Source organism: Rhinichthys klamathensis, unplaced genomic scaffold, assembly GCF_029890125.1.
Source record: "Rhinichthys klamathensis goyatoka isolate OS25496 unplaced genomic scaffold, OSU_Roscu_1.1 h1tg000407l_1, whole genome shotgun sequence".
NCBI classification, from domain to species: domain Eukaryota; kingdom Metazoa; phylum Chordata; class Actinopteri; order Cypriniformes; family Leuciscidae; genus Rhinichthys; species Rhinichthys klamathensis.
The window spans coordinates 640,286-657,720 of NW_026606908.1; the positions used below are offsets into that span (position 1 = coordinate 640,286).

Here is a 17,435-nt window from a genome sequence, read left to right on the forward strand (position 1 = left end):
ACAGATTCGGCTTGAAGTCGTTCATCCTCGGATGCGGTGCCGCGCACGCTGTTACAAAAAAGCTGTGCACACAGCTAAGCGAAATGAGGTCTTGCGCACCGAACTTGTCACTTTTGCCGCGCTCGTGCGATGCGTCGAGAATACACAAGTGTCAGCGCGCGCTCTGATCGGTAAAGGTGCACTGGACCTCTCCCAATCATCTCTAGCACTCAGCCTCCGAAGCACCAACTAACTTGGCCTCCGTTTCCCTCATAAGCTGATAGTAGTATTTAAACATTCTCTATGATATTTTTTTTTTAAGTGACACACTGTCTCTTTCTCTCTCATACACACACACACACACACATTGTCTCTTTCTCTCTCACACATTTGTAGGCTAGTTATAAACTCTTCAGACTTTTAATGATTAGTGCTTTATTTTTAAAGTTTGTGGTTAAGAATCGTGTAAAAAAAATCCCTTATTTTGGGGATGGATTCTGGGAAATCTCCCTTATTTTCCATGTTCAATGTTGACAGCTATGGCGTAGGCCTACGCACGCTTTGTACATGAGACCCCAGGTCTCTACGGTAGCGCAGGCTGCAGCGGGTGCACGGCTTTGTATTACAGACAAATTACGGCTGTGGGCATGGGATGGAGTTCAATTGTCTGATTGACTTAAATATATGAGAATGATAGTCAAAATACCATAAAAGCGCATGATTTTATGTAAATTAATATGAAAAAAGTCTCAGCTGTGTTGGGGGCCCTGTCAAGATTCTTTTCATGGGGCCCAAAATCCTTAGCAGCGCCCCTGGCAGTGCTTCATGCACTGCTATGGTTTCTAGGAGCCCCCTGGACTGTTTATTGCCCCGGCCCCCTGTTGAACTCACGTTCACAGGTGGGGGTCCTTCGGGCATCTGGAGTCATCTTAATCATTACACCACCCCTGTACGTCGCTACACTAATGACAATGGAAATTGTTTGCATGCAAAATTTTGCTGAAATATTGCTAATCGGACCACACCTTTACAGTTGTTTGGCAAATTTCCAAGGGCGATTTCACCAGTCATTTCATTCAGAATCCACACAATCAGGAATTTCACGTGAGCAGTGTTTCCCATACATTGATTTATCTGTGGCGGCCACGAATAGATTTCAGTGCTTCCCATTCATTGACTAGACTGTGGCGGCCAGAAAAAAATATTTTAACTTCTCATAATAACATAAAAGGTCTTTAATGTCATGTTTGTCACCAATGCTGTCAAACAAACTAAAATCGAAAGCGTGATAAGGCTTTGTGTCCTTTTCAAAAGACTGTCTGTTTGGGTGGTTGCGTTGCAAATCTATTAAAGGTAGGGTAGGCAATTTCAGAGATGCTAACAATAGCAAGCTAGCTTTGAAAGAATGAGATGCCACCCTCCTTTCAGAGCGTCTCCAAAGCCACGCCTCCCCCAAAACACATGAACGCACGCAGCAGAGTCTGCAAAGCGTCACGAGAAACTACCTCATCTCTCAAAGCACATAACATTACAATAATAAAGAATTATTTTACTCTTACTGTACCACCTGACTGCTGATGTAGCCATTGAACAGCTCCAGGTAGAACGTCACTGGTTACCATCTCGCAATTATGGTTATGCCATGGCGTGAACAGCATAAGCTTGTGTGTCTACGAGCATGTACAAGCTGACTGTATTGTCTACAACTCTGCACAGATTCGCTGGACCACGGTGATGACGTGTGATGTCTGCGCGCGTAGGGTGTGAGGAGGTTTGGAAATACAGGTTGACAGGCAGGTAGGACATCGTATCATTCGGAAAGAATGCAATGATTGGACAAACATTTTTGGTTCTGCGACTTCCGCAATAGATATATATGTAAATTTTCTATTGCTATGAGGATGTGAAGAGAGTTTCAACCAGTGCAACAAAAAGTGTTTATAAAAAAGCCTACCCTACCTTTAACTGCTGCTCATCCAATCAGAATTCAGTCGGAACGATACGTTAATCTATTATAACGAAATTAACAAAAAGGCCGCACTCCTCATTACAAACTGTTGCATTGAATATTATTATTTTATGTTATAACGGGAGAAATAGCTTTATTAACATGATCAGAGCATTTGTGTCGGTATCATGTTGTTATAATTCGCACTGATTATATCATTTCAGTCCGCATTCAGCACATCATCTTTTTTTTTTCAGCACATCTTATTTTGAAGTGGAAAATCCTAAATCATTCTGGCGTCGCCTAAAGGCCAGTAAACCTTATTGTCATCTTTATGGACTCCACCCAGATAAACCCAGTTCATTCATTACGACATTATCGCCTTAAATTATACTGAATTGACAAATATTGCGGTCTCGTTCTTCAGACGCGGAAAAGTTTGAGTAACGTGTTCCTGAAGGTAGCTTATCAGACGTAAGAGCAGTACGAGTTAAAACAAGTTACTTTAACCTTATATGGATATCTGACTGAAAACCCAGACAGTAACAAGAGAGATAAAGCTCCCAAATAAAGTTATGACTCCAGCCCGCAATCTTTGGTTGAAAGCATTATTAAGATTTAGCCTAGTTAACATTGCACACATGCGCCCCACCCCTCACTTTATTTAGGTTAGGTTATCTCATTAAACATGTTTCAATGAGGACGGAATTCCAACGCGATTATGAAAGATTTTCATAGTCAAAATAAATTAAAATCATTCAAACAACACACATTATGACCTTAATGCTATTTCAATAAATGTATACATCACTAAAAACCATTATGAATGCATACATGGATTGAGGTTTTGATGCGGATAGATACCGGTTTACTGTGTGACAAACTTCTGTCATTACAATTACACATTATAAAAAAGGTAAAAAAACAAAGGCACTTACTGTTCGTTTTCCTCCGGAAAGGTGCAGTTATGCCAGTACAAAGAGACAACGCGTCTAATTTCTATCCCTACAGCCCTTTATGAGTATCCTTTCTTAATGTATATCACTTTACGGTGATATGTTGGCGTCAGGCACCATTCTGTTAGTACTGACAAGATCTCGTGGGGACGATCATCAGCGAATCTGATCTGCCAGCATGAACTTTTTCCAAATGTACCGACTCTAGTCACACTTCCGGTTCACGCTTCCGCATTCTCCTGGCCGCTGGAGGTGGGACAACATCTGCGGCCAATGATGACTGCACTGCTGTTAGAGATCTGCACAGTATTCAAGTTTTTACCGTTTTATAGTTTATATTAAGCTATTTTAAATACCGTGACAAATTCATTTTAACAGAAATATTACATGTATCTTATCAACTAGCCGGGTCATAAAATAACATAATAGCAAAAATATAGCAAATGCACATTTTACAAGCTAAGCGTTTCAAACAAATATGTTTGTTAGGTTTTGTTATTAAATGATACTATAAAAATTATGTGAAAATTGGATTTCAATTTATCTTTCGATGTATGCAGCTTGGATTTATTCTTTGTGTTTAACGGTGCCTAGTTGTAATATGAAGAGGTTAAATAAAGGTTTAAAAAAGTTAATTGTTTACCTCACCTTGCACATAAGCCATTGGACAGTTATTAAATAAAACAGTCAAACAATCTATCAGTCTTGTTATATTGAAAACAGCTTTGACTTACCTCTTTGCCTGCCTCCTCCTTCTCTTCTTGTTTCTCTCTCCGTAAGTGATTTCAATGATAACTTTTTCTGCAGTCTCTACTTCTGTTTCTTTCCGAATCACAGCTGTTGAACCCTCCCCCTACATGTCTCCTAAAGGAATGACACCATCCCTCCGTCTAAACAAGTTCTCTCTCGCTTGTCTTTCGCACAGGTCATGCGTACAATCCAAACACCTCTCTCTGTCTCTCCCCCCTTGGATTCTTTGAAAATTCTTCAAACTATGACATCAGCCCTGCCTGCCTTTCCTTGTAAGGGCAGAGTGGGTGAGTAAGTGACTGAGAAAGAGAGAGGGAGGGAGGGAAAGAGAGAGAGAAAGATAAAGGAGGTTGTGGGGGTTATTAGATACAGACACATGGAATGGTTGGCAGGACACAGAAAGAAAGAGACAAGAACACGCAGTGCTCAGTTAGACAAATTAAACTGACACAAAACCTTGAGGCTCGCTCAAAAACAACACTTACAAATTCAAGTTAGTTTTAATAGTTGTGGTCAACAACTATTGCTGCACATACTATTTTCCACTGCTGGTTCCAGTTTAATTCAAAGCAAACAGGGTTTTCCGAAAGGCATTAAAGATATAGTTCACCTAAAAAAAGTGAACATTCAATCATTTATTTAACGTCATTTAAAGCCCATGACTATCTTTCTTCCGTACAACACAAAAGGAGAAGTTTAGTACAATGTGTGAGCTGAGCTGCTCTCTTCCATTCAATGAAAGTGAATAGGGACCAGGTGTTGTCAAGCTAATGCCGAGTTCAGACTGCACGATTTTAGCCCCGATTTTGGCTCGCCGACAGGTTTTGAGAAATCGCCGACAAATGCCCGAAATCACAGGCAAATCGGTGCTCGTTCACGTGAGTGACAACCACGCAGTGTGAATGAGCAAAGACGCGATCTGAGAGAATCGCCGAGGAGAAGCCGACGCCCGTGAGATATTGGGCATGCTAAATATCTGGACCTGTCGGCGATTCACAATCCTGCTGTGTGAATGTGTTCTGACTGAAAACTACATCGGCGATGACCGACAGCCAATGAGAGAGCAAGATACAGGGAGGAGGAGGAGGAGTTATAGACCAGAATATCAGTATTTTAATAGATAGGCCTATATTTACAATTATATCAAACAGAAACAAAGCACAAACATTTGCATGACCAGCAGCAACAGCAGGACATTTGCAAAATTATTTATTTACCCCCAACTCTCTTTGCAAAACACAGTCCTTGCTCCCCTCGTCTTCCCAACCATTTCCTGCATAAACTGTTTTTTTATTTTTTTCATTTTCGCTACAAATCAGTGCACAGACAATTTGTAGGCTATCATTTTTAATAACAAATTCAGTGTCGCGCGAGAACTCCGGTCTCACGCACGCGTGATCTTCCGTTATTTCCTATCACTTCTCGCGTTTGTTTGGTTGTGAAACGTAGTTTGCGGACCAGGCAGAAGTTGTCGGCGATTCTTTCTTTTGTAAAGTCATGCAGTGTGAAACCTCCTGTCGCCGATCCATCGTGCAGTGTGAACACAGCAGCAACTGAATGTTACCCCAGATAGTCATGCAGTGTGAAAACAACAGTGACCCGATTATTTAGAAAATCGTGCAGTCTGAACTCGGCATAAGGGACTAAAGCATAAAGATTCATAGTAGTCCAATATGTGCATTATATACTGAGACGTCTGAAGCCATATTAGATCTTTGTCGGCAGAAAATCTTGCATGACAGCCATGGTCTCATTGTGAAATAGAAGTGTGCTTAAAGGTAGAGTAGGCAATTAGGAGCTAGCAATAGCAAATTGGCTTTGAAAGCATGAGATCCCACCCTCCTTTCAGAACGTCTCCAAAGCTACACCTTCTTCAAAACACATGAACGCACACAGCAGAGTTAAATTATCTCATGTCTCAAAGCACATAACATTACGATAATAATCAGGGCCGGTGAGCATGGTGCGAGGCCCAGTGCGAGTTAGTGGACGAGAGAACCAACCCCCCACCCTGAGTCATGGGTTTGGTAGGCGAATGCCGGGATGTTTTTTATTTGATCTTTATTTGATACACAAACACATTTTAACCAGCGTGTTCAAAATCAACAGACATTGAGGGAGAGACACTCGATATTAGATTTTCTTGATGCTGCTTGGAACTGTACTGCTCTGCATGTTGGTAGGATGACAAAAAATGTATATGTAAAATTTTTAAGCTGGCCCGCCTCGGTGGATTCCAGCGCAATGCTTCAGTTTTAATGGTGCAAGAGTTCAAGGTAAGGTATAGGCTAGCTAAACATAATAAATGTCAACTAGTTTACGATAGAAATGTTAATCGACCGACAGCAATCAAGTGATCTTATCGACTTTTTAGTAGGGATGGCTGTCGCGAAACAGTCGTTCCGAAGCTTTGCGAGATCCCGAAGCGCAGATGTTTCGAAACACTGATTCGAAGCGTGATTCAAAACACCCATGTCACGTGACTATGGCCAAACGAAGCCTCGAAGTGTTTCACTGAGTGTTTCATCAGGTGTGATCCGCCGAATCAGCGTTTGATTGACACGGTCGGAAACAGACCACACAATCGCACATCTGTATAAAAGTGAAATCAACGCATATTGACCTCGTGGTTTTTTGTGAGAGGAGTTTGATTTTGAGATAGTGGATTTTTGGTGATATAGTGCGATTTGTTTAGTTATATTTAGGCTTACATTTAAATTTACACAACACATTGACTGATAGGCTAGAGACACAGAGTATACATATAGTGACACATTAATAGATAGATATAAATATATATAGACAACTAGATTAATAGATAGATAGATACATATATAGATAGATTAAAGATAGGCTACATATATAAATACATAGATTATAGATACATTTATAGATACATATCTAAATACATAGATAGATTATAGATACATGATATATCTAATTACATAGATAGATTAGAGATACATATCTAGATAGATTTGGATAGATAAAATGGAGGCTCCCCAGAAGAGATGCCGTACATCTGTGGTGTGGGAGCATTTCCATTTAGAAACCCCAAATAAAGTGAGATGTGTGTATTGTGATCGGCAGCTCGCCTACTGCAACAATACATCATCCAGTAGAAACACAGGACAGTTTATGGGACCTTTTTGATACTCGTATCCATCAAACCCAGATAATACACAATGATACAGCTGATGCCACAGTGGAAGTGAAAAAATACATCAACGATGCGTATATTTGCCCAGAACTCATGATCCCCTAACTTACTGGAAAGAGAGAGCAGTAATCTTTCCTCATTTGTATGTATTAGCTAAAAAATATCTTTGCATGCCAGCAACAAGTGTCCCTTGTGAGAGGATTTTTTCAAAGGCTGGAGAAATTATCTGTAAAAAAAAAGAAGTAGGCTAAGTCCTTCCACAGCAGAGAAATTCATATTTTTGAATAAAAATGTGTAAAAAAGTAAGACATTGTGGCTTGATTTATTTTATTAATATTCATTTTGCAGGACCAAAATAACATTATGCACAGTGAGAAGCCTGTAGGTTGCAAGATTCACATATTAGAAAAGTACAATAATAAAAATAAAAAAAATTTTCATGGCTCGTCAAGGTTGTTTCAGATCAACACCTGCAAGTGACCACTAGGTGTCACCGTGGAGACGGGTGTCGGATTGATTCGAAGCCTCGAAACAATATGGACCATTTGGTTCAACTGTTTCATTGCTTCACGAAGCCTCGATCTGCCCATCACTACTTTTTAGTCAAATGATGCCATTTTTATTTTGAAATGAATATAGCTCTAGAGGTTCTCACTGGTTGGATGCGTTCATGTCATCTTGTTCTGTGTGAACACGCGGCTTATGAGTGTTCCTCATTAGCTGCGTGTTCGTGTCTCGTTCTATGTAAGCTCGTAGTGATTGGTTATCGCTGGTCATGTGCTTGTGTGTGATTCATGTTTGATGTGAGCACATGGCTTGTCTTGTTATGCTTCCATGTGCCATGTGCTCTCCTGTCTATTGTCTGACCCCGCCCATCTTGTTATCTGATTATTGGTTCAGTTGTCCCACCTGCCCTCCCTCATTACCTGCCTTGTTTGCTGTCCTATTTATTCCCCTTGTGTTTGGCTGTCCTAGGCTAGATTGTTGTCACATCGTTGCATGCTGTTGTTACCCTGCCTGTCTGATGAGTCCTGTCGTGTATGGTTCCTGCCTAGTCAGTCATGTTGTGAGTCTGCCTACCTAGTCAAGTCTAGCATAGTGTTTTCCCCCATGGGGTAGTTTCTGTTTTGTTTTGCTTTTATATTAATAAAGCCCATATTCCTCTGCATCCTTGTATTAATAAAGCCCATATTCCCCTGCATCCATCCTACAAACCGCTCTGAGTATAGTGTCAAGGGTTTCCATCTCTTCCAAATTATGGTAGGTATTGTGTGAACGCAGCATAAGAGAGTTGTTTGGTTCAGGAGGAAGTGTAAAGGCGGCTGCTGCTGTTTTGGTTGCGGTGCTCTGTGACTGATGTCTGTCTAACTATGAATAGCGTGTAACGCGCGGATGACTTGTGATGTCTGCGCGAGCAGGGTGCGTGGAAGTATGGAAATATGTTGACAGTCAGGTTTCAATAAAAATGACATTAAAGTATTTCAGTTTACATAAATACTTATGGCAGTACACCATATTTCTTTCATTGTTTTAATATAAATTTGAACTATTAAACATTTTTATTTAATTACAATTTAAGTGTCTGAAAACAGGACTGTAAGAAAAGCAGTTGAAAAATGGAAAACTGGTCATTTTTCTGTCAGGACTTTTTTTTTTTACTTTTTTTTATTTTACGGCAAAAAAAAGAAGGTTAGCCAATTAGAAAATGTTTTCTGCTGAAGCTGGTTTATAGTTAAAAGACTGGTAGGCACACCAGCATCCCCTCCAAAACACAGCATATGCTGTTGACTAGCAATACTGAACATTTTAACAGGGAATTTGTTTAGTATACTGAAGTTTCGTTATAGAGAATACTGCTCATGTAAAGATGTGGTTGTTCTTTCACCACTCTTCAGGAAGGCAATTCCACCCATCCTGCACATCTTTGTTTTAATCTCTCTCTCACTCTCTCGTTCAATCTCTTTCTCTCTAACACTCTATATCCTCCTGAGGCCTATTAATGATTCAGGTGCATTGTGTTTTTTTTTTCACACAGTGGCCTGGAAAATATCTTCTGTTCATTCTGCACGACTCTCCATCTCAGGCTCTCTTTAGCTTAGATGCCAAAGGAACTATCAGGGGAACATATGGCCGTCATTGAAAATCAGGGCTCCAAAACAAAAACAGGATTTTGTTACTATGGAAAAAGTGGTCATTAAACAGTACTTGTTTTGATACTTCAACACAGATCCAAATCCGAGTCAACATCCGGTTTGGTTGCTTGGTTATGGAGGTATGACAGTAAAATAACAGTTTAAGCCAGTTTAGAAAAAAACTGAGTATTTAAAAAACAAAGACAACATGTGTAATGTCTGTAGATTATGAGGTTGGGAGAGGTAAACGCGCTGGCTGCTCTCTGCAAGCCTTCGGATCCCTCAGTGTGAAGGTGAGTTTGCACAGAAGGAGACCCTCTGGCATCAAAGTGGAGCCTGGAGTTTAGCCAAGACTTAGCATGGAACAATCCCTCTCTCCCTCCCTTCTGTATGAGTCACAGTGTGCGTGTACTGTACAGCAAAACTAGCATGCACATTCGGTGACATACTCAGCCTAATTTACTGGAAACAGAAGAGTCATATTACTCTTTGTCCTCATTGTACTACCTTTTCTTTTAGGCAGAGAGACTGTACATTAAAAAAAAACTGTTCTTTCATAGAAATGTGCATAATCACACAATCTACTGTATACAACAAACACATGCACTTACAATTCCCATCACTTATAGAAAGTAGATGGAAACTTGCTTCACATATCCAAAACTTACACTTCAGTTTTGCATGCCATGGCAAGCTTCACTGTTGCTATTGTTCTCAGTTAGGGGAATTCCAATCCCCTAATCATAAGTATTAAACTGCATAACCTGTCCCACACTTGTGTGTTATGAACATAAATTATAACTAAAATCCAGCAGCTTTTTGAGGAGTGACATGCTATAACTTTTCTATACACTGTAAAAACATCATGTTAAATTAACTGGAAAAAAATGGCAGCTGTGGTTGCCAGAAATTCACCATTAAAAACTACATCGAAAATGTTTCAGGTATTACGGCATGACAAATTGGTGCCTGTATATTTTACAGCCTATAGCTGTATATTTCATTAAGTGAGGTAATGTTATTTTCAAGTCTACTTGAACTACTAAAATCCAAATTTTACAATAAAATTGACTTATAACCACCATAATAACACAGGTAGTAAAATAAAATACCACAAATGTTCATGTTGCCTGTCCATAAAACAATAATCGTATATAGACAGAGCAAATGGTCATACACAAAAAAAAAAAGTCAAGTCAAGTCATTTTTATTTATAGCGCTTTATAGAATACAGATTGTTTCAAAGCAGAATAATGTTGTAATAATATTGTTAAATATAAAATTAAATGTCCCCAACTAACAAGCCAAAAGCCAATGGCGACAAAGGCGAAGAAAGGTGAAAAAGGTGACAGGCAACCAAAACAAATCAGGTGACAGAATGGAGAAAAAAACCTTGGGAGAACCCAGGCTCAGTTAGGGGGCCAGTTCTCCAACGAACGGAAAGTGTATGATTATGATTTAGGCAGCATTATAGGTCAGAAGTCAGATTGGATCGGAACATTCTCAATATTTATCCAGTTCCATCTGGTTGGAGGTCGGAGTCATCACGCCGGTATGGAGACGAGTTTGTTGAGGTGTCCATGAGGCCTTCACAGGGCTGATGAGGCTGGCACTTCAGGGATGCGTTGTGGTCATGTCTGGGCGCAAGTCCACCATCTGATCTGGATTGCAGGGCAACCACCCATAATAGCATTACAAAAATCTAGCCTTGATGTCATGAACGCATGAACTAATTGTTCTGCATTTGTCATTGAGAGCATATGACGTAATTTAGATATATTTTTAAGATAGAAAAATGCAGTTTTCTTACAAGAGGTTCTCTCGTATTGCGTAAGTTTAGCTTACGCTAAGGGAAAGATTCATCTTCTCGAGATATTGAAGCCAAAAATTATCCTTAATTTTGTATCCATTGTCAACGCAGTGCAGCAGCTAGCAGACCTAGAGAAGGCTGTCTAGCGTGCTCATTGGCTGCCCTGCGGTAACTGCAACACCAGTGAGCCCGACGTGACGTCACATCCAATGAAGGGCGCTCGTGCCCTCAACGCGTCCTAGCCCGCCAGAATGGGCGTGGCTTAGCGTATATAAGCGGGGCTCGCAGGCTGAATCTCTGATTTTCATCTCTTCAGCGAAGCTCTCTGCATCGCTGGATCTTGAGAAGCCGCCGCCGCCGTTGAGAAAGCGACAAGCCAGCTTAGGACAGTGCCTGAGGAAGCCGGCCGGCTTCGCCACCTTCAGCCTTCCGTGCAAGCTACGCTATCCGGCGACGTATCCTTTTACAAATAGCCTTTTTTCTTCTAAAAGAGCAGCGAGACGTCTTTGTAAAGATGTCTCGCACTTCCTGTGGCTCGCGTAGAGCCCCGCTCAGCATTGGCGACCGCCACGTTATCTGCGCTCTCTGCCTGGGCCAAGAACACGCTGCTCTTGCCCTCTCGTCGGGAGGATGTGAGCATTGCAAGGAGCTTCCGATGTCGACCCTGCGGGCTCGACTCGAAGCTGTCACCACCGAAGCTGTCTCTCCGCCCTTTGTAGGACCGCGCAGGAAGAAGCGCCGTTTTCAAAGGCCGCCAGATCCTGTGGCCGTTGCGAAATGCTCGCCGGAGTCCCTCCCTCGAGCCTCGCCCTCGCCCAGCTTGCTAAATCGTGGAATGCACCTTTCTCCGCGAGGCTCCACTCTTCTATCTCCGCGTCGCTCTCCCAAGTGGACAGCGCCGCCGAGAAGGGATACAGCTCTATCCCCAAGGTTGAGGAAGCGGTCGCTGTGCACCTTTGTCCGCACCCGCGAGATGGCGCTCAAAGTCTTCCCTACCGTCTAAAGCCTGCAGGACCACGTCTGCTCTTGTTGGTCGCGCCTACACCGCCGCTGGACAAGCAGCTTCCGCCCTGCGCTCGATGGCTGTTCTGCAGATCTCCTCCGTGAATGGGACGAGAAAGGCCCGGACCCAGCTGCCATTACGGACCTGAGAAGCGCGACGGGTCTCTCCCTTCGTGCTACCAAGACTGCAGCTCAGGCCCTAGGAAGATGCATGGCCTCGCTGACGGTTACAGAGAGGCACCTCTGGTTGACGCTGGCTGACATGAGAGAGTCTGAGCGATCTGTTTTCCTCGACGCACCACTCTCCCACACTGGTCTCTTTGGCCCAGCGGTGAGCGGGATCGTCAACCATTTTTCTGAGGTACAGAAAACCACGCAGGCCATGAACCTGTTCCTGCCTCGTCGCGCTAGCTCTGCTGCAGGCCGCCCACATGACCAGCCGCCTGCACGAGCCACTACACAGCGCCCAGCTCAGTCCAGACAGTCCAGCCAGTCTTCGCAGCGACGGGGCGGCCGTCCCAGATCGCGCTCGGCCAACCGCCACGGACCGTAAGTGTTGTACCCGCTCACAAGCGCTCACGCTTACTGACATGCACTTCGCCCACGGCGCCGCTCGCGCATCACAAAGTGCAGCCTCATATCAGTCAGGTTATGAACGTAAGTCTCGTGCCCGCTCACAATTGCTCACGCTTACTGACATGCACAAAACGCTCCCCATTCTCAGCAATCGGGACGCTGCATATGAAACAGCCGGCCACCACTGTCAGCGAGCCGCCGTATTCGAGCCGCGCCCATCCCTCAGGTTCAGTTTCTCGAGCCCGCACAGTGCGGCGATCAGAACCTGGAGACCATTCTGCCCCTAGTTGCACATATAAAAGCATGGGAAGCAATCCAAGGGGTATCAGAATGGGTGCTAAGCACAATAAGGCAGGGCCATGCGTTACAGTTCACTCGCCGTCCCCCACGCTTTCTAGCACAGACCGCAACGACAGTGAATGCGGAGGTAGCTCATCTACTCCGATCAGAAATAGCAAAGCTGCTGTGCAAAGGGGCCATAGAACCGGTACCGCCTTCTCTGAGCGAGTCAGGCTTTTACAGCCGTTATTTTCTCGTACCCAAGAAGGACGGGGCTCTCAGACCTATATTGGATCTGAGGCATTTGAACAAAGCTCTCATGAAAAGACTGTTCAAAATGCTTACGACCAGACAACTCCTCGCGCACGTTCGCCCGAGGGACTGGTTTATCTCTCTCAGATTCCTATTTTCATATTCAGATAATACCCCGTCACAGGCCATTCTTGAGATTCGCCTTTGACGGTCAGGCTTATCAATACACCGTCCTGCCGTTCGGCCTGTCTTTAGCACCCCGTACTTTCACGAAGTGCATGGACACGGCTCTCGCCCCCTTGAGAACTCAAGAACTCAAGAATTTTGAACTATCTGGACGATTGGCTGATTCTGGCGCAGTCAGAGACAGAGATATTATCTCACAGAGCTGCGCTCCTCAGTCATCTGGAAAGCCTGGGTCTCACGGTCAACTGGACCAAGAGCTCATTACTGCCCTGTCAGTCAATTTCCTTTTTAGGAATAGAACTGGACTCTGTGGCCATGACAGCTCGCTCGCCGTGTTCAGCGACTGGCCGCGTCTTTCCAGAAGGACAGCACCGCTCCTCTGAAGACATTCCAGAGAATGCTGGGCTACATGGCTTCAGCTGCTGCGGTACTTCAGCTGGGTTTGCTGCGCATGCGCCCTCTGCAACGCTGGCTGGCCGCTCCTGTGTCTCACCGAGCTTGGGAGTCCGGCTGCGAGCGGATCAGAGTGACTCAGAGCTGCATTACAGCTCTGCAGCCCTGGTTAGCGGCCGACTGGTACCAGCGGGGAGTGATTATGGGAACTGTCTCGTACCGAAAGGTCATCTCGACAGACGCGTCCAACTCGGGTTGGCGCGCTCTCTTCGAGAGCAGACAGGTCTTTGGCCTGTGGTCAGACCAGGAGAAACTCCTCCATATAAACTGTCTGGAAATGATAGCGGTCGAGAACGCGCTGAAGCGTTTCCTCCCGTTCATACAGGACCACCATGTTCTAGTCCGTTCGGACAACATGTCTGTAGTGTCCTACGTTAACCGTCAGGGCGGTGTCAGATCCAGAAACCTCTGCAATCTGACAGAACGCCTCCTCGTTTGGTCTCAGCACCATCTGCGCTCGCTGAGAGCTGCGCATGTGCCAGGCCACCTGAACGACGGCCCAGACAAACTGTCCAGGGACAATGTTCCCCCGGGGGAATGGTCCCTGCACCCCCAAACAGTCCAGTTGCTATGGCGCCTTTTTGGCAAAGCGGAAGTCGACCTCTTTGCGTCACAAGACAACGCTCACTGCCCAAAGTTCTTTTCAAAGAACGAGGACGCGCTGGCCCAAACCTGGCCCAGCCACCCACTATATGCTTTCCCTCCGATCTCTCTGGTACCACAGGTTATCAAGAGAATAAGGGAAACGCGCCACTCAGTGCTCCTCATAGCCCCGCGTTGGGAGAACCAGACTTGGTTCCCGCAGCTGACGCTGGGCAAGTCACAGACAGCCCCGTGCCCAATTCCGGTGAGGGCAGATCTCCTCTCTCAGGCTCGCGGCTCGATCTGGCATCCCCATCCAGAGCGCTGGTCTCTGCATGCATGGTTGATCAACGGATACCCGTTGCCCTGCCAGACGCAGTAATGAACACAATCACGCAGTCTAGAGCTCCTTCTACCAGAAGGCTCTACGCGTCTAAATGGTCTGTGTTCTCCAAATGGTGCGCTGACAAAAACCTGGACCCACGAAGGTGTGGGGTTTCACCGTTGCTTAGTTTCCTTCAAGAGCTACTGGATGAGGGAAGGTCCCCTTCCACGCTTAAAGTCCATGTGGCAGCCGTTGCAGCGTTCTCAGAATCGACGCACGGCCAGTCAATAGGAAGGAATGAGCTTGTCATCCGCTTCCTTAGAGGAGCCAGGAGGATGAATCCCCCGCGTCCCCCGTCAGTCCCTATGTGGGATCTTTCTTTGGTTCTCGAGGCCCTGAAAGAATACCACTTTGAACCTTTAGACTCTGCGGATCTAAAATACCTATCACTCAAAACCATTTTTCTGATCACACTGTCATCAGTCAAACGTGTGGGGGACTTACACGCGCTGTCTGTCAGCGCTGCGTGTCTTGAGTTCGGACCAAATGACTCAAAAGTCATCCTCAAACCTAGACATGGATATGTTCCTAAAGTGATTGGCACTCTGTTCAGAGCACAGGTCATTTCTCTATCGGCTCTGCCAGCATCCTATAGTGAGAGCGATGTTAATCTCCTCTGCCCGGTCAGGGCGCTGAGGGTTTATGTCACGCGCTCTGCCCCTTTCAGGCGCTCGGAACAGCTTTTCGTTTCGTTCGGAGGGCGCACCAAGGGTCTCGCCGCCTCGAAACAGAGCCTATCTAGATGGATAGTGGACGCTATTGCAGCTGCTAATGCGTCAAAAGGTCTGCAATGCCCTTTGGGCGTCAGGGCTCATTCCACCAGAGGCATGGCCTCTTCGTGGGCATGGTCCAGCGGAATTTCTATTCATGACATATGTATGGCGGCAGGTTGGGCTTCCCCGTCCACCTTTGTCAGGTTCTATAACCTGGAAGTTCCCGCCCTGCAGGCTAAACTGCTGTCAGTTTAAGTGAGATGTCAGTTCTGTCCAGATATTATCGTGCGCAGGCTACTCTCATATGACTCAGCTCTTCTGGTTGAGCTGCACTGTATCAGGCTATGTTCTGTATGCTTATACATTGGGCGGCGTCGATTATAGATTCAGCCTCCGAGCCCCACTTATATACGCTAAGCCACGCCTATTCTGGCGGGCTAGGACGCGTTGAGGGCGCGAGCGCCCTTCATTGGACGTGCCGTCACGTCGGGCTCACTGGTAGGCTGCTGCAGTTGCCGCAGGGCAGCCAATGAGCATGCTAGACAGCCTGCTCTAGGTCTGCTAGCTGCTGCACTGCGTTGACAATGGATACAAAATTAAGGATAATTTTTGGCTTCAATATCTCGAGAAGATGAATCTTTCCCGTAGCGTAAGCTAAACTTACGCAATACTCGTTCCCTCATCTAGAGAGAACCGAGGTTACGTTAGGTAACCGATTCGTTTTACAGAAACTAGACACGTGCCTTTCAAATGAAAGATTGGTATCAAAGAGCACACCCAGGTTCCTAACCAATGATGAAGACTTGACAGAGCAGCCATCATTTGTTAGAAGGTATTCTAGGTCCTTATGTGAGGAAATTTTTTTGTCCAAAAATTAGAATCTCTGTTTTTTTCAGAATTAAATGAATAGGAAATTACTAGTCACACAGTTTTTTATATCAGCTATGCATTTCGTTAATTTTGTGAATTGGTAAGTTTCGTCAGGGCGTGATGAAATATAGAACTGAGTATCGTCAGCATAACAGTGAAAACTAATGCCATGCTTCCTAAGGATATCTCCTAAGGGTAGCATGTACAGAGTGAACAGCAGCGGTCCTAGTACTGAGCCTTGTGGTACGCCATACTGAACTTTTGATCGATATGACATCTCTTCATTTACTGCTACTGTCACAGTTCTGTCACCCTTGTCTGGGTTTTCTCTTGGTTTAGTGACAGAGCTGTGAAACTCCCGGTTTGTCATGTGTTTGTGTTTAGTCTGGTCTGTTGTGAGCACATGGCTGTCATGTTATTTCCTTGTGCCATGTGCTCTCCTATCAATTGTCAAACCCCGCCCATCTTGTTATTGTTTAATTTTCCCCACCTGCCTGCATCGGTACCCATGTTTGTTCCCCTATTTAATCTCCCTGTGTTTGTAGTCCTGTGAGGGTTCGTTGTCCATGTTATGCCATATACCTGTCTTAGTTTCCCCCACGGGGAGGTTTGGTTTGTAGTTTTGTTTTATTTATTTATTTATTTATTTAATAAATATCCTATCTGCACTTGAATCCTCGCTTAACTTTTTGACCTTCCGTGACAACTACAAACTGATAACGGTCAGATAAGTATGATTTAAACCATGTTAATGCAATTCCACTAATGCCAACATAATTTTCGAGTCTATTTAAAAGAATATTGTGGTCAATGGTATCAAATGCAGCACTAAGATCGAGTAACACTAATAGAGAGATACAACCACGATCGGATGATAAGAGCAAATCATTTGTGACTTTAATGAGAGCTGTCTCAGTGCTATGATACAATCTAAATCCTGACTGAAAATTCTTTGCAGATATCATTTCTTTCTAGAGAGGAACATAGTTGTGAGGATACTGCCTTTTCTAGTATCTTTGACAGAAAAGGTAGATTCGAGAACGGCCTGTAATTGACTAATTCTGTAGGATCAAGTTGCGTTTTTTTTAATAAGAGGTCAGCTTAAAAGTTTTTGGTACGTATCCTAATGACAAAGATGAATTAATGATATTAAGAAGAGGATCTATGACCTCTGGCAGGGGCGATTCTAGGATTTTTTCAACTGGGGGGCACAAGAGGGGCCACAATTATTACAGAGGGGCCATTCTTATGTTGTGTATTTATGTAGAACTGTAGATATCCAAATAATTTCAAGTTCAGTAAGCTTTAAAATCAGCTATAAACAGTGATACCCTATTATCTTTTAATAGCAGTTATTCACTGCACTAAATCAAAACAATAAAATACAATATATATTAACTTT

At 44.2% G+C, this 17,435-nt stretch overlaps 1 protein-coding gene across 3 annotated transcripts in view; it reads right to left on the reverse strand.

The window, feature by feature from the left end:
- Positions 1-3,789, reverse strand: part of zyx (zyxin) — a 37,041-nt gene extending 33,252 nt beyond the window's left edge. Inside the window, exons 1-2 of one of the 3 annotated variants that reach the window (XM_056234848.1) lie at positions 3,618-3,789; positions 2,866-3,182 (exon numbers count right to left, since the gene is read on the reverse strand). The gene's annotated coding sequence lies outside the window, so the exon portion shown is untranslated. The remainder of the gene's footprint in view (positions 1-2,865; positions 3,183-3,617) is intronic. The other 2 variants (XM_056234846.1, XM_056234847.1) reach the window with 2 other exon arrangements.
- Between the last annotated feature and the right edge of the window lie 13,646 nt (positions 3,790-17,435).